This window comes from Lepisosteus oculatus, chromosome 7 (genome assembly GCF_040954835.1).
Source record: "Lepisosteus oculatus isolate fLepOcu1 chromosome 7, fLepOcu1.hap2, whole genome shotgun sequence".
Classification (NCBI taxonomy): Eukaryota; Metazoa; Chordata; class Actinopteri; order Semionotiformes; family Lepisosteidae; genus Lepisosteus; species Lepisosteus oculatus.
This window is the reverse complement of record NC_090702.1, coordinates 14808530-14829318: the sequence shown is the minus strand read 5'-3', so window position 1 is coordinate 14829318 and position 20789 is coordinate 14808530. Positions and strand designations below refer to the sequence as shown.

At 33.5% G+C, this 20789-nt stretch overlaps 1 protein-coding gene across 4 annotated transcripts in view; it reads left to right on the top strand.

Moving 5' to 3' along the window:
- The first annotated feature begins 669 nt into the window (after window positions 1-669).
- Window positions 670-20789, top strand: part of grm3 (glutamate receptor, metabotropic 3) — a 74655-nt gene continuing 54535 nt past the window's right edge. Inside the window, exons 1-2 of one of the 4 annotated variants that reach the window (XM_015353203.2) lie at window positions 670-727; window positions 4578-4695. The gene's annotated coding sequence lies outside the window, so the exon portion shown is untranslated. Of the gene's footprint in view, window positions 728-2348; window positions 2575-4539; window positions 4696-20789 lie in introns of those variants that run through there. The other 3 variants (XM_069192219.1, XM_069192218.1, XM_069192220.1) reach the window with 3 other exon arrangements.

Genomic DNA, 20789 nt, shown 5'->3' with positions numbered 1-20789 from the left:
AGTTTTCAGAGAACTCCCAAGCCACAATTAAAACCAGCAGCTATCAGTCTCTGTTAGACAGCCACAGTAGTTCCCTCCCTGATTCATCACAGGAAAGTGTGGTACCTGTAGTTGCAGCTTGTAAGGTAATAAGCTGCTTCTTGGATTTCTTCCTGTCAGTTTTGGAGGAGGGGATATCAGGCTCTACTGTCAAGATGTCACACTTCTTCGTAGCTTGCGTAATAGTGTAGATAGGAAATAATTACTGAAACTGAATTTAAACTTAGTATTTATTAGAAAATCTTTACTGATTGTGATAACCTCTTAATTAAACTACCATCTTGGCAAAGAGCCATTGTAAGTCCCTTGCACTTTTTTTATCAGTATTGGTGCTGTTGACAAACGTTTTCTCATTTTAACAGTACAAAAACATGTTACAAAAAAATCTGTTTCTGATTTCTCTTAGGCAAATTACAGTTCTCATTTCGCAAATTGCATAGGAAGCTTTTGCTATTCACATACTTAGCCATGCATGGACTTTCTTGTTTTAGTCACACAGACTATTCATTGGAGAATGGCAGACTTAAAATGCTTACATCTGAATGTGAGCTTTGCACAGAAAAGACATGACATCACATTGAGAGCTCACATCCATTCAAAAAACAGAAACACAGAGAACATTCACCGATTAGGTGGAAATGAGGCCACAAGAAAGGAGAATTTCCTGAGAAAATCCAAAGCCTAAAAAGTAAGTAGATAACACAGTTATAAAATATCCAGAACGTAAAAAGAATGTATTAAAATCACAGGTGTAAACGATTTTGGTTTAAAATACTGAGATTATTTTGTATGTTGTTATCTTTACTTGTATATTATCAGAACTTAGTTGTGATTCTGAATTGTATTTTACCTAAATGTATTTATATTACCTGAATGGACTTCAATAAAAAATGAAGATGTACAGTATTTTACACTGATTTTCACATATATTTTCTGACTCATAACAGTTTAAAATGTTATTGAAAATTATACTATATTTTGATTTCCATTTTAACAAATTGTTATGTCATTTGATCAATTACAACACATACTATGCAGTGCTGTCCATAGAAATTATATCAAAAACCAAACCTTTTTGACTAAAAAATAAGAGAGTAAGCACTTGTTAAGAGTGGCCTTGAATTCTTTTTTCATAAATACTGAAATTCCATTTCAATGGGATGAAACAATTACAAATAAACCAAACATCAAGAGTGAAGGATATCATTATGTTCCTCCACACTATTTCTGTCTACAAAATACACAGATTATTTTGATATTATCTATACAGATTGTTTGATTAATTGAATTCTTTCCTATTAAAATGCCAAATGAGAAGGTCACATGTAAACTTCAATGCCAGCAATCCACATAGATAAATTAGATAGACAGAAGATAAGACAATTATTGAAAATCATTTTTTTCTCCTGTTTGGCTAGGTGATGTATATAGTCAGAGAACAGCTGATACAATATTTAGGCAAGCTTCTAAAGGTTTGTGTTTTAATAATGCACATGACCACATCAATCTAGGTTCATTTAATTTTTCTAACTATATATTACCAGATAATTCAGAATCAAATTGGGACAACAAGGCAGAAACCTGCTATTTGCAATAGTTTAAAGTGACAATGCTACTGACATTAGACTAAATAGATATTATAAATTATCTTTTAATACGTTTACTAGTAAAGATGACTTAGGTTAGGTTTACAGGACTGTATTGTGATTGCGTGAACTCAGAGTTTCAATAAAAAGCTAAAATATAAGAGTTAGAATTTCAAATGCATCCTTGTGCAAAACATTCAGTTTGGACATTTAAAAATTTAAGGAACTGTGACAGAAATATTGTAAATAATAAATATATTCATTCAATGTATATGTTAGAAGATACATCAGTAAACTATGCATATCTTTAATAGCTAAAAATAAGTAATACTCTAGAGAGCATCCATCTCAATTTGTATTCATGGTACTTATTTTCATTAACAAGAGTGTAATATTTACAATTTCAGTTTCATATAACAACATAAAAGTTTTGATGGCTTACTTTATGTCTTTGCAATGCTTAATAATTTAAGTCAAACAGCTTTGAAATCTTGTGTGCGTGAGTGGCTCTGAATATTTGTTTTTCTTCAGCATCCACTTCAACTGGAGCGAATGAGAAGCGTCTTTGCTTTACTTGTTAATAGTAAGCTCTGGCAGACTTCTGTGAAACGTATTTGCCCCCTATTTGATTGTGGGAGGAGAAAGAGCAACTTTTCTCCTTATCCAATGAAAAAATAGATATCCAGCAAGATTGATTGCTGTTGCTAGGAGACAGAAGCATCCTTTGGAAAGGAGCAGTAGCCTATTCAGATCTGGGTGTTTTTCTCCTTCCACTCCCTCCACGAAAGCTTTCGCGAAGGCTAGCAGAGCTCTGACTTAAATACGCTGCCACTCGAAAAGGATCTGGAAGGGACTGCCTAACTAAGCAAATCGGTGGTACCCAGTACCCAGAATAAAAGAACTGACAGGAGGAACAAATCAGGCTTGTGGATAAAAAGAAGAAGCAAAGGCAAGTTACGACAAATAATGAAACTGAACTATGTTAAAAGAAGAAACTGTATTGCATGAGAAAAATGAAGGGTTAGAATACAGAAGAGTTGTGCAGATAAGAAAATGTTATGTGCGCAGGCTTAGAAGATGAGAGAATGTGAACCAAGTTTGGTATTTGCATCGAATCATCCTAACGTGGAATAGTTATTTCTAAACTAATTAAGAATCTTTATAAAAGCACGTGGAATAAATAAAAAGCTGCGTTAACCTCGCTCAACTGATGCAAGTGCCGAATGAAAAGTTTAGATGAATGAATGCCATTTCTTGAAGAAAGTGGTAGAAGCAGAAGAAAAAAGATGAACAGAGAATTGTACGATGTACTGTACATTATTTCCCCAGGGCTAAACAACGAAGAAGGGAATGAAACACGTTTACAGTTACATGATTAGAAAACCCTGACAGAGCGAACTGCTAAAATGTACAGTTATTCTTTACAGTATTTCTCCCAAAATAACGAAATTGGCAATACCGTTATCGTTCGTAAAGGTGGGAACTTATCTCGCATGTTATATAATCTTTAAGGGACAGGGATGGTTTCGCAGGAATAAGGTTGTGTATTGTGATTCTTAAAGTATTTCTACTGCCAATCACATATTAGCTACTCATTTTTTATTCAAACATTACAAAACGTGAATTACTTGATTATAATGCGATGGCAAAGTCCGTATAAGTCTTTTCTCTTGACTACCATAATGCGTTTGTTGTTTCGGTGTTTCCTGGGATGTTTTACAATCTTCTTCCCACGCTGAGACCACCAAAGCTTTATTCACTTGTCATTCAGTTCCTTAGAGGTCTATGACCTATGACTATTGCACTTTGGACAACCTGAATGTTAGTCGTGGGATAACAATAACTTGAGCTTCCCAAATTAATTACCATCCTGAAAATCTTTAATGTTAACATTAAAATGATATACATATACTCATTTCATATAGCATACTTAAAGTATTACAGGGGAAGTACTTTCGACAAAGCAATTCTGTCAATGTATATTTATGTAAATTTCATGTATGATTTAAAGCTAAAATGTTAAAAGACTAAGAAAAAAAACGTATTTTTTTAACCTAGCCGATTGCAAGGAAACAAGCCCAAGTATTTCAGTGTTTTTATTCTATATTTAGAATGTAGTTTATTAACAAAAACAACTGAACACAATTTTTCAGCGTAGGACAGTGCATAAAACGAATCAGAGTTTCCAATTAATTGTCTTCTAAATTAGGTGTTTACGCGTCTGTGCTTAAAAGTTTGCTAATTATAAATCAACGAGCAAATTTAAAACTTTATTCACAAGGTTCTATTTGTTAGCCAGGAGTTCAATTAAATGTTACAATTGCGAAGAATAAGGTATTGTACTTTCACAGTTTTTATTGGTTCTGTATATTTTCATTCTGCTTATTATAAACAAATTATGAAAAAGGAGAATGTTTTTTGCGGTGTGTCCATAAACAGTTTGAATGGATTATTTATGTACGTAGGGAAAATGTGTTTTCACAAAAGAACTAGAAGGCTACGTTTTAAATATTCATAGGTACAGTACTTTCTATTGAATTGTAGCCAAATATTGCGATTAACGTATGAAAAGTAAGCATTGTTACGGTATCACCGCAGAGACAATTGGTAGGGTGTCATTCTTATTTTGTGTCCATTCAGCATGTTCAATAAACGCCTTTTTTTTTTTCTGACAACAAAGTGATTGCCTCCAGGTGTCCAGCTGTAATTCTAATTTCCATGTAGATCATGGTGTACCTGATTCTAGACCAGGTACGGATTCTAGAATGTATGATTATTCTTCATTATATATATATATCAGTAAGATATCACTTTCAAATTCTAAATCTGAATTGGGCTAATATGTCACAGTATACAGTACATACAGTATACTGTAAGTGCAGTACTATGCAGTAATTGCTGTATCGTATTACAGGATGGTGATTTTCTACACTGTGATTTTCTACATCCTAGGGAAGACAACAACAAAGAATTGGAATTTTTACTGTTTTTGGATTGATCAGACCTTTGACTTGAAGAACAAAGAAATAGGAATAGAAGAAACAAACAAAGGCAAGCACTTGAGAACCAGGTAAGCGTAATGGTAAATCTAAGAACAGAACAAAAAATAAAAAAGTAGTATTTCACAGGAATCTTTATTCTCTGCAATTGAATACAAAGATAAGGTAATACGTTGTAAGAACGGTAATTTTTTTTTACAAATAAACCAACCAATACATACTGTACAGTACTTCAAACTAATAAATAAGCAGTTTATTTCCTAAAAATATGTATAATCTAAAATATATTTTAGTACCTACCTGTATTACTCCCTAGCAGAAAGCACTTAATGATGCAGAATTAACTTTATTCAGTATTCAAACAGATGTTTAAATGGAAACACACACCCATGATTTGATGGTTTTGAGGCATGCACGTGTAATACAATAAATGAAATCCAATTACATTAACAAACACTTCTCCACCCAAAGTCCTCATTCTGGAAGCCAAACACATCCCCTGTATAATTTATCAAAGCTGTTGCTAAATTATATTTGCAAATGGAGGTTAGTAAGTTCAATCTAAGGTTCAGGTGCATGACTGTCTATTCAGATGGGTTTTGATCAAGTATACTCTTGGCCTTTTTAGTCATGTAGTTATGAATTCATAATTTCTTATGTGCTGACAGCAATATTTAGTAACACTGCATCTAAATACACAGTGTGTTATGTTTATTTAACAGATCATCTATTGATTTAAGGGATAGAATTCCCTTGAACATTTATCATGCAAATCGGACTTGGAAATAGAATGGATGCTAAAATTAAGATGATTAAGTGAAAATGATTCAAATCAAGCTTTCAAAATACAGTATAGGTAGAATTGGTCATTTTTGATGATCACTGGTGTTATCTGTTTTATTCATGCAGAGAATGTTGTATTTAATGGACCTTGGTAAGAAACACTGACAAAGATGTTGCCGTTGCACTTACAGATCTGTACTTTACTCAGAGGACTACATGCTGGAAAGAAGTGCATTAGAATCATTTCTAGTTCAGTGGAATAAGTTTTATTCATTTCTTTGAGATTTTTCTTTTTAAGATAATACCTTTATTTTTTGTACCTTTTTTATATCTTTCATTTCGAACTGAATTCTCATAATAATTTTAATGACTCATAATGTTAAAAGACACATTATCAGTAACAGGTACTGTAGCACCTAGTCCACTTAACAACTAATTCCATTACATCAGTAACAGACGATAAGAGAAGAGCTCAAATTAAAATGTCATTTTATTGTCAGTTTTGTTAGTAGGGTAAAATTACCTTTAAAAAATAAGATGATAAAAGGTATTTTTGTTTCAAGGTGTTCTTTTTAAACATTGTTTGATTTTCAAAATATTGTGTCCCTAAATTAAAAGTTTGAAAGAACTGTCAGTAGGAAAATAATTCTTAAAAACTACATCAAGCTCTTTGGTATTGGGCAACATCTGCAGAATGTCTTTACTTTGCTTCTGATTTTTCATGAATCAACAATAAGAAAGTACCTGTCAGGAGTTTCAGAAATAGTATTCACTTTGACATAATCTTAGAAATCCTTCAAAACTTGTATGTAGGACAAAATATTTCACAGATACAGTATAAACGTACTTAAATATTGTTCAATAACGTCTTTTTTTTATTATGGTTTTAACTTTTTTCCATATGTAATATTTCTTCTGAAAGCCATTGTCTTCTATATACTTTATAAACATAATCAATCTTTACCTTTATATGACGTACGTTCAAATCTTGTCTTGTTTGGTTAATGGAAACAAATTAATTCCAAAATCTTTTTAGTCTCATCTTAACCTAATTCTCACAAGGGGGATGGGGTTACACCTTCCAGATTTACTCTCTGTGATGGGTGATCAGTATTAATGTTTTATATCCTTGATCTTAGCATAATTTCAAAATGTAATTCTAAACAAATTGTTTGATACTTCGTGCTACTGTACATTACATCAGAGTAGGAACGCTCATGAAATTGTATGGTACTATGTACTTTACTACAAGTACAAAGATACTAGCTAGAAATGATAGTAAAAAATATCTCCCAGGACTATCATACAGTACTGTACATGAAGTTTTTCTGAGCCGTAATGAAGATAAGTATTAAAGGTTTCAAGAGTATCTGCATCAACGACTTGGCAGGGCAGTGTCTTTTATATACAGTATCCGTGATTCTGTCTTGAAGTATCTTGCATTTGTTGTCTTAAATACGTCTCCACTTAATTTCCACTTGTACATCTGTGTTGTTTCAATGCTGAACATGAAGTAATCCCTTTGGTGTAACCTTTTAGGAATTTGAATATTTGAATTGAAAATCTTCAGCAAGTCTTAGTGTTGATTCAAAGTCATTCAACTCTACAAGGATAAACCAAACAGAACATGGCACTCAGATGAATTTTAATCTTAGTTCTCATTCTGCCTTGAAGCAAATGAGTGTGGAAAGATACACTGGAAACGTGCATTATTAATACTGATTATTAGCTCTGATTATGGGAAGACAATGTAATTGGTCTCAAGATGTCTTTAAAGAAAATTAGAAATTACATAGTTCTTATAATATTATTATTTAAATGTTAAATATAAAACATCATAGTGTTTCATATGTGGTACATGTATTACAGTGTAATGTGCAGTAGCTGTTTTATTGGATACATACAGTATGAACATTACATCTTGTTTTTAATATGAGTAATAGTTATTCTATTTAGTATTGCTTTTGTGATGTTGATAAGGTGATAAGGTGTGTTTGCTGTGTCAACAAATGTTTTTTTTTTATTTATTGAATGATCCTGAACCTCAAAAACAAAATATGAGATATAAGAGTTTTCTATCAGAATCCTTTTTCAGTACTATGTCCACATCAAATAATATTAAAAAATACTATATTGTAAAGGCATACAAAATAAATTGTTAATTGTAAGTAAATTGATGTTAAACATTTCAGATCTGTTCACATTCGTCATATAATTGCATTACATCTGAATTAGAAATGAAAGCATGAAGGCATAAGTAGATGCAATATACATATTGTTTACCTTTAAACATGGCTATTATAATGTTTTAATCCTTATTTTCTGACTAAACATTGAATAGGCAGTATACAAACAAGCGTACAAATCTGGAAGTTGAGGCACTTAATAAATTATCAAGCAGTTAATGACTGCTGTGCAGAGTATTAGTACTGAGTGCATTCTTGCAGGGCACAGCGTGGATTGCTTTTCTGGTAATTCCCAAGTGTCAGTACCTGCACAGTGCTGAAAATATACAGAGCACATATTTTGTGTGTTGTGAGCTCACATTGTTGTCTATATATAATAATTCAGGTGGGTAGCTGCGTCAGCATGCGTAGGCTGCAAAGGAACAAGTAATAGGTTTATTCCATGCTGAAAAAAAGAAGAAAGAAAACACAACGTTTCGGCCGAGGAGCCTTCTTCAGGTGTGAGGGAAGAAGAGAAGGAACCTCACACCTGAAGAAGGCTTCACGGCCGAAACGTGTTTTCTTTCTTCTTTTTTTCAGCATGGAATAAACCTATTATTTGTTCCTATACAGTATATAATAATAATCCCTAGATTATCTAAGATCTTTAAACCTTGAACAGTTGTCTCCTCTTCAAAAATATATTAGAGACATTGATGAGGATGTTTCATAAGGGTGACAAAGGCTGTGGACAAATCTGCCTTCCTTTTATACTGTAGGTACTGATATCAAGTATTCATATATAGTTTTGAATAGAGGAATAGTAGTAAAGAAAAAGTAACAATGTTCTTCCCCAACCTCCCTTTTCATAGTGCTTCCATACTTTTGATATGGATCATTTCAATAATGACATTTGGCACCATGGGAAACACACATTTCCTTTAGTGTGTATGTACAGTACAGTATGTATTTGTAAACAGGTAAACATATTTATTTTCCTTTTGGTCTTGCTAATATGAATTTATCAATTGATTTTTCTTTGATTCAGTTGAGCATTTAGGCAAAAAGAGGACAGTGGGCAGCTTTGTGAGCAGTTTTGTTGACTTGAAGAATTATTTGTAACAAACAAAATACACTGAAAAACCTCAATACCATAAGGTACTTATTGCACATATCCCACTGTGAAGTGAGCAATACTGTATATTCCTACTATCTCTTTACTGTGGGATAAAACCTTATGTAGCATTAAAAAAGCTTGAACAAATTTGATGACTGGCATGCCATCTATCTAGGGTGTAAAATCACCTTGACTCTAAGGTTCTTGGATAAGATCTGGGTTTCTTAAGCCCTAAACAGAAATAAATGTCATTTTAATAAGGGATGGCTAGAAATACAATTGATCAGTATAGAAATCAAAATGTGTCTGTGTGTGGGGGGGATATCATTTGTTTGGTGCTTATTTGTGTTTTGAAAGCAGTGAATGTTTTATTACTTATTTAGAAAGCAGCTGCAGTCTTAACAGAATTAATGTAATGCTCACTTGGTAACTTGCTTCATTTCTCTTTTACCGCTATTATCCAGTTAAGAGGTGCCAAGGTAATCAGTTTTCCTGTTTAGCATCTTTGAGAGTACCCAGACAGCTCCCCTGAGAGTATTTAGTGTTTTGCTTACAAACCCTAATTGGGAACACCTTTTAACTGTCATATCATTAAATCAGAAAGCATTTTTTGATACCTTCACTCATACATTTCTTCTGTAGGTTTATATAGGATTATCAGGAAGCATTTTTAGTACAAAAATAAGTTCTTATTATTCTTCTGCTTAAACTGCAGTGCAATTACAATTTCACAGCTGTTAACAGGTGTATCTTTGATTTTTTATATACTGTAGATGATGCCCAGTTAACTGCCCTTTTAATTAAGTTTGAAAATGAGCCTCAAAATTTTATATTTGACAGATGAAATCTATCGCTTAAATGCTCTCTATAAAACATGAAGCTGCAGCAATCATAGTGAAAATTCTAAAATACAAAATAAGAGCATTTGTGTTCTTCTATGCACTATTTACAGATGAGTGGCCATTAAAGTCATAGAAGTGGTCTATAAATATCTAAATGGTCTCTTCATGCTTCTCCGTTTTTAACTTCAGAATCTTGAATTTGTCCTGGGACTTCTGATCTAGCCTAGCTTTTCATCCTTCCTTCTTCTCATGTGGAAAATAGGATGCACACTATTACAAATAACACTAAGAGCAAAAACATTTTGGAGAACAGTTCTGATTCATTCAGATTATCAATGGCAGAAAATAAAAGACAATAAAATGTCACCTGAACATTTTAAGATTATATAAACAGCATTATGCAATTTTGTGATTCTGAAATCAAAGTTTCAGAATACATATTCTGAAAAGGGTTTGCAATGTTTCTTAAAGAATGTGTATATAAACATACTGGATATATTGGCTGAAAAATGGTTTAGCTTTAATGAATTTAATTCTGTAACCCATTAACTTAATCCTGTAATTTTATCTCAGTCAACATCCAGCATACCCAAAACTGTTAAGTCTAATATTTATAGATGCCTTTGTAATGTACTTCCAATGCTCATTTTTAAAGTAGCTTTGCAGTAATGTTTTGTAACACATTTCCTCTTTATCCAGTTCAGTTGTCCCTCAAAATTATATGGCATGCAACATTCATATCCCAATTTGATATTAAACAATTATAATGAAGATGATTTTAACACCACACATAAAAAATTCAGGAGCCTATCAGAGAACTTGCTGATGTGATGTTCGTACAGTCACTGTTAATTTGAAGAACAAAATATTTCTTCTTCTATTTCACTCGCATATTTACATATACTGCATGCACTAATGTATGTATACTCTGTTCTTTCTTTGCTGTAATTAGAAAAAGAAAGTTGACCAGACACAGTGAGAACATGGCGATATAAATCTGAACCATGTGAATCTTTTTAATAGCACAGAACCTCTGCTGTAGAAAACGATCTTGATGCGCATTCGCAGAAGACATGTTGTTTGTCCTGAGTTCCTTCATGCCATTCAGAGTGACAATGGCCTGTACAAAACTGAGATGTGTGCTGTAGAAAAAATATTTTTTTAAAGTCTCAACCAAATCATCAAAAGACAGTGTCAAATTAAATTGTACTGAAAAAAACATGCACTTCTTTGTCAAGATTTAACAAATTGCACCAAGAATTTATTAAAATATCATCCATTGTCATAAATACTAATTATAAATACTACTAGACTGATATTACTTCAATTACCATACAGCGTGTAGTGTACTACCTAGTTTTACATACTGTGTTGCTATTTTTATTATAGATTTTTTTGTAAACAATACATTATCAACAAAAAGAAGGTTTCACACTTTTCTTGAGGAATACAATGTAGAATACAACCCTAGCAGTACATTTTTTATCTTAGTGAAAACAGAAAAAGATTTGCAGTCTTTACATCTGTATTTAATTGTAGCTTTAATAATATATGCATTGGATGATTCTTAATTACATTTCAGTAAGATATTAATTAGGTTCTAACACCTTGTTCCAGGTTCTGAAATATACGAAGGTAGTGGACATCCGGCTCATTTGGTATTTAATATCTAATATCTAATTGATCTGAGTATGGTGCAACACTGGGGCCCTGGGTTCAACTCCTGGTGTGTTATTTGTATGTTTGTATATTTGGGGTTCGTATTATTCTCCCCTTCTCTTCTGGAAAACAATGGCCCTAGTGTGAGTGGGTGCACATTTGTGTCTGGGTGTGCATTGCAGTGGACTGGCATCACGTTCAGGGTGTATCCTGCCTTGTGCCCTTTGCTCGCCAGGATGGGCTCTGGGTCCGTCATGACCTTGTATTTGATAAGGAAGTTAGAAAACTGGTGGTTGGATGATCTGAATAGAGTATGTTGTCCATGTGTTTCTTGAAAGAAACCATCTTATTGCCATTGACGGACCTCTCTAGAATCTCCCATTTGTGTTCTGTGGGGTTCAAATCAGGGTTCTGTGTAACCTATTTTAGGTTTAATGCCTTGGTCCACTTCCATGTTGATGTTGCAATTTTCACTGTGTGGTAAACTGAAGAGCCTGTTATACACCTCAACAGAACAGTGGTAGGAGGTTGCTTTGTGAAACTGTGATGCAACCAATGTCATTTAAGTAACCACAAATGAAAACCAGATCTGTTTTTCAGCTGTGTCTGATAGCAGCCTACACTGTGACACCGGCAGCTCCATGTTTCTCTGTTCTCTGCAAACAGGAGGGGTGGAATTCATTGCCTATCTTTCTTCACACCCATACATGCCTGCTTGAGATGAAAGGCTGAAATCAGGATCTATCAATGAAGACTGCAGTCCACCAGGACTCCACAGGATACTGACTCATTGTAGCAGCCTATGAAATGTGCTGTAGTCAACAAATCCATTCTTCTACCTACATGCCTTTAGTAGCCACGCATGTGTAGGATCCAATAAATTTTATCTTTGCTTCTGCTTGCTGCATCTGCAACATTTGACAAGCTCTAAAGAGGGTCTTTTTGGGCTTGTCTTATCAGTGTCTGCATGGTGTAATCCTTGACAGGTATCCTGGGTGATTCATGGCAGCTGTAATGCTACTGCCATTAAATTGCGTGACAATGTTATGCACACATTTGTTTGACAGGCCAGCAGCACTTGCAATGACTCTCTCACTCAACCTGTTATATAGTAAATGGTGAAATATAAGGCCACCGATTGTGTGTGGCATAATAATTACTAATCTGACGTTTCTACAACTCATTGTCTCCATGCATACTCTTTATACGTAAGTCAATACAGGTAATAATCAATTCAGTAGTTTTCAGATTTGTTCTGATTAAGGTGAAAGTAAACATGCTTTAATTGGGAATCTCTTCCAAAGCATGATATTTTTTTCCACCTCCAGGTTTTTAAATGAGGTTGGAAAGGGGACTGCTGAAATGCAAAAAAAGGAAAACTGCTTAATAAGAAAACACATTTGAAGCAACATCTGGAAATCAAAATACAAATTAAAGAGACAAGTGTCTCTTTTAGTGTCTAAATTAAAAAAAAAAAACATATACACTGGAGAATATGTTTGGACTGAGTGAGTGTTCCCAGGAGTATTTAAAATAAATAGTCCATATTTTGTCTTTTATCTTCTTTTGGGAAGCCTTTTTTTAAAAAGGCTGCTTGAATTGCTGATAGATATGGTTCAGTGGTGCAATTGCATCTGGCAATTGGAGAAGCACATTTTCAGCATCTCCAATGTAGAGAGTTATCAGCTTGTGCAGTTCTCAAACTTTGGTTGACTGCTCCCTCAGCAGGACTGTGTCAAGATTACAAGTACAGAAGGTACTGGAGAAAACATATTTTTTTATGTTTTGGAAGTGCTGGCACAGCATTTCAGACAAACTGCATTGTATCATATTTTTCAAAATCTTAGTTTTCTTGTATTGAAATATACAATAACAATTTCCCACAGAAAACAATAATCTTGATGGCCTACAATATCAGATATCCACCTTCAGTTTTATATTCCAGTAAAATAATCACTAAATTTCAAGCAATCATGGAATAATTTCACTCTGTACTTTTTATTGCAAATCACCTGAATAATAATAATGTTCACACCTGCGTATGAAAAATGGTGTTATACCTTAAATGAATAAATGAAATACCAAATGTTGGGATTATTATAGATGACAATTGTATATATTTTATCATTTTACACTTATTTTCAACAGTTTATAGTAAAATATGAACAGTTTATATAGTAAAATTAATAAGTTAAGTATAAAAGCAAGGAATTAATCCTTTTTTCACTTAAAACATTTAAAAAGTAAATATTTTTTATTGTAAAACTGATTAATTTCTCTGAATGCTAAAAAACTATCACAGCGAGTTTTATTTAATTAGTTTTATTTTAGGATTTGTTACTTATGAGAATTAATCATTTTAATCCTTATTAGCTATTTAGTAACAAAGATGAATATTTGATATCCCAAAGGAAGATTGGTATAGAGTTGAAAATCAAAGCCATGTGCGTTTTGAATAATAAAATATTCTTTAGTGAGATTATTCTTTAAGGGTCACTTTTTCTTCACAATTAGTTGGTGACGGAAATATAATTTTGAGTGCATTCTCGTTTTTTTTTATTTGGATATTTGGTAACTGGGATCATTTCTCACATTACAATAGTGTTTTCTATAAATTCAATCCATAATTGTTATAAAACATCTCTGGCCTTCCAGTTCATTATATGATTTAATTTGTACGTTATTCAACTATTAATTGAAATGTTATTTTTAAAAATAAATTTTGTAATTATCATGCATAAAACATTGGTTTAAAAACATAAAATGTTTTAAGTAGCATGGGAATTGAAAAAAACAGGTCAGATTTACAGCGCAAATTAAAGAGATTTCCATCATTTTAGCCATAATGTATTTATCTCACCTGTCAGAATGTGGAGTTTGCATGTAATTGTCTCATACAGTAGATCTAGCTGTGTTAGTTAGCTGATTAGTACTCAGCTGTGAACTAAACCAGTACAGTAGGTACAGTAAATACAAATTGCAATAAAGTAGGCTGCTGAAATTAGTCCCCAGCATTGTACTATTTTTTTTCTCAATTGCAACAGACATGAAGTAACAGCTCCTGTCATCTAAGGACATTAAAGTACAGTATTAAATTAGTAAAACTCTCACTATAGACTAAGCAATTCAGTACCATACTAAGCAGAATACTGGATCACAAGAGAATGTTCTTAATGTTGCAGCAGCATACCAATGAAATAAAATTATTACAGTATTTAGTGATTTTTACATTAATCTCTGGGAAATGTATTGTAATATTCAACTAAAAATGCATTCCACCATAGTACAATTGACTTACGTCTCATGTTCTAATCATGAAAGAAGGTACCATTAACATAATGTCTAGTAAAGTCCAAGCAGAGCCTATAGTATGGAATAGAGTTTTGTAAATTGACAGAAATATTCAGTTGAGGAAGTGAACTATTATTGAAGCAAATACTTAGAAGTCAAAGGTATGTGACACTTTAGTGTCTTTCACTCACATCTGAATGTCACTTGTGTATGTTTGTTCAGCTATTGGTTATCTATTGGTTGAGGTCCAATAATAATTCTGTTGAAAATGTTATTAGCCTACATGCTTTTACATTAAAAACAAATATTAAATTATCATGAACATTCAACTATATGTACACAACAAAGTAATTATTATATATTAATGTTGGTCCACCTGTTTAGAGGTCCAAATCAAATATTATGAATGAGAGCCTCCTGCAGTTTCCTCTTGGTAAAACAACTTAATCCTCAGTACTGTACTAAGACCAGGATCAGCTGATCTACTCAATTCTGCAAGGTTTTTTTGGGAAAATGCCAAGATAGTAGTGTAATAGCTAGCACTCTTAGGTTTGTAGCAATTAAACTAATATTGTATATTTGATAGAAAACTGGAAAGAGAAAATATTTATCTCCAAAATAATCTCATTTCAATAATTTGCATGATTACATTTATTACAAGTGGAGAGAAAAGTCATGCCTTGTGATGTGACATACCTTAACCCACATAAGATTACAGATTAAAAAGCTCACAGGGACTCAAGTACAATTCAAGCACACACTCCCATCCTACAATTATAAAACCTAACCATCACCCCCATGACTCCCTTTATATACCAAACGCAATCCCATCCATGTGAGAATGCGCAGTTTAAACCCTTTACCAATAATCTAATCAATGAAATAATCATCACTTATGCTGTTTATAGTAGAGTCCTACAGTATATCAGCCTCCAGTGACAGCTCAACTGTAGCTGCAGTCTTTACTGACCTGGTCTGCCACAATGAACCTTGCATGAAATTAATTTACATTTTTTATGTTTTTAATAAATAATATTTAACATATTTATTAAATGTTTTAATAGATGCATAAAAAATAAATATATATTTTTACTAGTGTGAGATAAAATAAGGGTTTAATGTCTTTACTAAGAAATATTACAGTGTTTCAAATATAGGTATGTTAAAACTGTATATTGTTTTTATGGAAGTGACAAAAGATGGTTTTATCCAAGAAATTAATTGCTCAAGTTTGAACAGACAATATACCACATTAAGGAAAATCATATAGGATATATTTGAAGGGTGTCACAGAGTGGTTAGCACTGCTGCCCTGGGTTCAGTAAGTTGATAGGCCCTGGTGTGACTGTTTGTGTGTCTATATGTGCCCTGCGATGGACCGGCATCCTGTCCAAGATACAGTATATCCTGTCTCATGCCCATTGCTCCAACTCCAACTCATAAGCTCCAACTCCCCCACATTCCTGTATAGGATAAAGAGGTTAGAAAATAAATGGGTGGATATAGGATGTACAGTATGTACTCTACATATAAATCCCTATTTTTTTCAGTAAATATCTGAAATGCCTTCTTAAATATTTTAAGGATTTAATGAAATCCTGGATTGTGAATTTGCTGTAATAGTACCTTAATATATTATATTACCTTACTGTAAGGGCAAAAGCATAATAACTCGAGTTTCTAGACTCAATACTGAAAGGTTGTGAGTTCAAATATCATGTGAGGTGTTGTGGTTGTAACGCCTCAGCAAGTATTTTCATCCAAAATGTTTCAGTAAAATTTTAACTTGAGGATTTTTTTTTAATTAAAAAACATACCCAGAAGTATACAGTATATGTAGTTTTAAATGAAAGGGTTAGCCAAATAAATATGGAACAATAACAATTTGTACTGGAAGATAAATGAAAAGAAACAGGAATTAGTACTCTATCATCATATTCTCTACATAATTACTTTCTAAATGAAGGATGCAATTTAGACAGCCTCTCTCTCATTTGACTGAGTCCTAGTTGTACTATGAGTAGATGAGTCTTCAGAATTGTATGTATAATGACTTCATATCCAGAGCTTTTCATTCTTAGGCACTCTCCATAGAGATCTGTGTGTCCTTTGAAGCCTTAAAAGGCAAGTATGGGTAAAGGATCATGCTTGTATGGTAGAAACAGATTGTACTACAACCACTTTTCATTTAAACTTTTGGGGTTATTACAGCTAAGATGGTAGAATGTCTTGTAATGTATGTAAGCACCAGATATGTGTCCAGATATAATACTTTTGCAGAAATCAGAAGGTATGATATTTTAAAAGTCTGCTGCTTATCACAACCTACACAGATACTGCCATTCTCTTGCTCATGGGCAGCTTTTCTCCTGTATTCCACCTACACGAGGATGAAACCAATGTAAAACAAATGATTTGACGATGAAATGGTTTCTATGTTCTGTACAGTAACATGAGGGAAGCTGCTTGGTCATTTCAGACCTGGAAACATATTGATTGCTATAATATTTTTTCCTGGAACAGTGTGAACCTTCAGTGCTGTTGTTGTAGTTAACTATGTGCTTAAAACCTAACCATTTTTCATGTTGCCTCTTGTCTTTTAAGTGTGAGAAAAACATTTCACACCCCATTTTTAAAAACAAGTTTTTGTCTGAGTAGTGATTTGTATGTAACCACATGCAGTACATCTCACAACAAAGACAGGTGCATCTAGATGTTACACATTGCATCTAACCCATGTTTGCTCTTGAATCTTTCTGTCTGAGCAAAATATATTATTTGGCCCAATGACACTTGCAGTGTATAAACAGTTATATTTAAGTACTGTGTATTCCTTTGTTGCTTTTGCTACCACACATCAGCTATTAGTGGGGAGGAGAGCAGAGTAATGAAGCCAATTTATAGATGGGGATTATTAGGAGGTCATGATTGGTAAGGGACAATGGGAAATTTGGCCATGACGTCGGGGTTACACCCCTACTCTTTACGAGAAACACCCTGGGATTTTTAATGACTACAGAGAGTCAGGACCTCGGTTTTACGTCTCATCCGAAGGACGGTGCCTCTTTACAGTATCGTGCATGTCACAATACTGGGGCATTAGGACCCACATGGACCGCAGAGTGAGCACCCCCTGCTGGCCCCACTAACACCTCTTCGAGCAGCAACCTTAGTTTTCACCAGGAGGTCACACATCCAGGTACTGACCAGGCTCACACCTGCTTAGCTTCAGTGGGTTGCCTGTTGTAAGTTGCAGGGTGATATGGCTGCTATACTGTGTTGGGCTGGTGTTTATTTACATTTATTTATACATTTTAAGAAAATGTCCTTACATTATTTATTTCAAAATATGGTTATATGTAACATTACAAAGTAATTAAGTCACATTTTAAATATTTTTACAATATTTCCAACAAAGTTGGATTTCTGTGGCATGCATGAAGAATGTACATAGCTATGAAACAAAAATAGAAAATGATGCTCTAATCAAAACAGTCAACACAGCTTAATGAGGTTTAGTCTTCCATAAAAAAACATGTCCCTTATCATCTTGCACAGAAGAGGCAATGAATCTTATTCAGAATGTTGGCATATGTTAAGATAAAGAACGTGAATTAAATTAGATGCCGACTGGCCCTGGAAGTTCTTAATTGTTAATGTCATGGTAGATTACTTTTGTACCTGAAGCCTTATTATAAAAATGTAACTCCCGTTAGAATGATGTGGCCTGAGGTGCTTGTTGGAAACAGGAGTTGTCGCCTGTATTATCAGGTAATAATAAAGAGAAGAATGAATATAAGTTAGTCTGTACCATTGCCTAGAAATAGCTCAAAACGTAGCTGAGCTGTGCTGAAAAAAGCTGCAGTTTTTCTGCCAAGTTAGAAAATAGTTCTCTATACAGGATCGAATTCCTACTAAAACTGCATTGATTAATTGATCATTTATCATTGCAATAAACTCCAGTGACTAAATCACCTCATTAGTAACATAATTCATTAGGCATGGGTGATGAACTGATCTAACCTGTTGAATGTTAAATGTTTACATTTAAGAAAGACAAAAGGAAACAATATGCCCTATTTATTAAGAGTACAGTGTCTTCATGCAATTGGCATGAGGTAAGACTAAGTCTGGGGTGTTCAACACCAGCAATTTCGAGCCCAGACAAACATTGTAATCTGACCATGATAGACAATCTGGAAGACCACAAGTCACAACATCTCTCCATGTTAAATGGAGAGGAGCAGTTTCAATGGTGTGGCCAGGACAGCCTGGTTTCTACAGAGCTCTGCTCAGAATAATTAATGTTGCAGTGCACCCACAACAAAAAAGATGTGTTTTGTTCCTTAATTTTGTAAATCTGATGATTTAAGAGAGGTTTCCTTTGATTCTTAGTATAGTATGGGACTATTTTCTAATAGGTTTTATGAATGATAGCATTACTTATGTCATTTTATAAAACAACTAAGTTCAAATTTGAAATGATTTATTTTAGCATTGTATATATTTTAGTATTGTGTTTGCATGCAGTAAATTGAAAAGAATTAAGTAGAGGAATTATTTTCTTGAAACTCTTTGCAAAAAGCTCAGAACTAGTTTTGCAGATCCACCTGCAATAATTTGCAACAATCTCCCACTCCCACTGTAAACTCCCTAACACAGTTTACTCCCACTGTAAACTCCCTAACACGGTATTACAGCAGTTCCCCCTAGGAACACTGGGGGTAAGGAGAAAAGACTGCCCCTGACTATTCCACACATTTGTACACACTCATGTTCACAGAACTAACACACACAGAAATCCAAATCTTTTCTAATGGATAAATAGCCCCAAATAAGTAGAAAACGTTTGGTGTTCGCAATATAATCTTGTGCAAATGGGCTGTTTAGTCCAAGGGCTGCAATTTTCCATAGTTTCACCAATGGCTATTTTACATACATTTTAGAAATACCTGATTTATCTTATAACATCATAAAAATGTGTCATCATATTAACTTCAGTCTTGTAGGTTCCACAATAATAAAAATATTTTGCTAGCGAGTCGAGCTTTATCAACTATAAAATGGATATGATTATGTAAAATGTGTCCTTGCTAAATCCAAGTTATCATTTGAAATTATGTGATTTTCTGTAAATTGTGTTTGAGAAAGGCCTCTATTTTACATAGTATAAGTGGCGAGTTAGCATGTGAAATGCATAGCAATAAGTGGTGGTTAATTCTGCACTGAAGAATAATTTACATGGAGATGGCTACACAGCCAAAATGTTTCTTTCACTTTTCTTCATGAAATAGACTTCTACTTCTTCTTATATCTTACATAGTTTTAAGTACTAGAAGTTCATATTTAGAAGATTATGAATATGTTAATACTTTAGCATTAAACTGAATATATACATGTAGAATATAGTACAGTTTTAGGAACTTGAATATATTTAAAATTATGATTTGAGATTTGAGATATGCTGATTACAAATATCCGTCTAAATGTATCATGAGCTCTTTTTTTTCACTTTGACTTTTAGAAACATTCATCTCAGTATTAGTATTGGGTGTGTTTTCCCTCACAAAGTGTCAATAAGTGTCAAAATACGGACATTTCACCCCCATAAGATTTGCAGTATGTCTGATTTTGGAGTATAGGTTAAAATGTCCACAGAATAAGAAAACGGTATGCCTTGTTTAGGGTTATGATTGAATGCCACGTGTATTCCCAGGAATAGTACTCTCTGCCAATGCAAATCTAAAATACATATGCAGTAAACCTTAAAAATCTTCAATATTTTCTTTTTTATTTAAAAAAAATGTGGCTACTTATAGAAATTGACATGAAGTAAAGAGAAAACATGGTACAAGCAGAGGTTCATTCCAAGCTGAAAAGTAAAATGAAAAAAGACAATAAGTTTCAGCTTTCTTCAGGTGCGTCAGGGAGTGAGTGCAAGCAGAAATATGAGGATAAGGAGAACAAAAGACGAGGTGAGAGTAGATAGATGGAAGATAGTGGAAGAAAAGGGGCCCATACAGATTGGAAATTCAGGACATGAATTCCAAGGAAGCATAAATTCATAAATAAACAGAGATATTTAGAAATAAATTAGTTGATCACTGGGGTGTGAGGTGTGAAGCTGCTGTAGTTAATTTTGGCTTCGAGAGAAGGAGTCTTTAAATCCCTGTGGAAGGATGCAGACAGAAAGGTCAATGTAACCATAACCTGACAAGATGAAATGGCGAACTATTGGGAAGATCTTTGATCCTCATAACTCTAAGATGTTCTTTGATACAGCCAGCCAGTCTTCTTCTTGTCTCAAA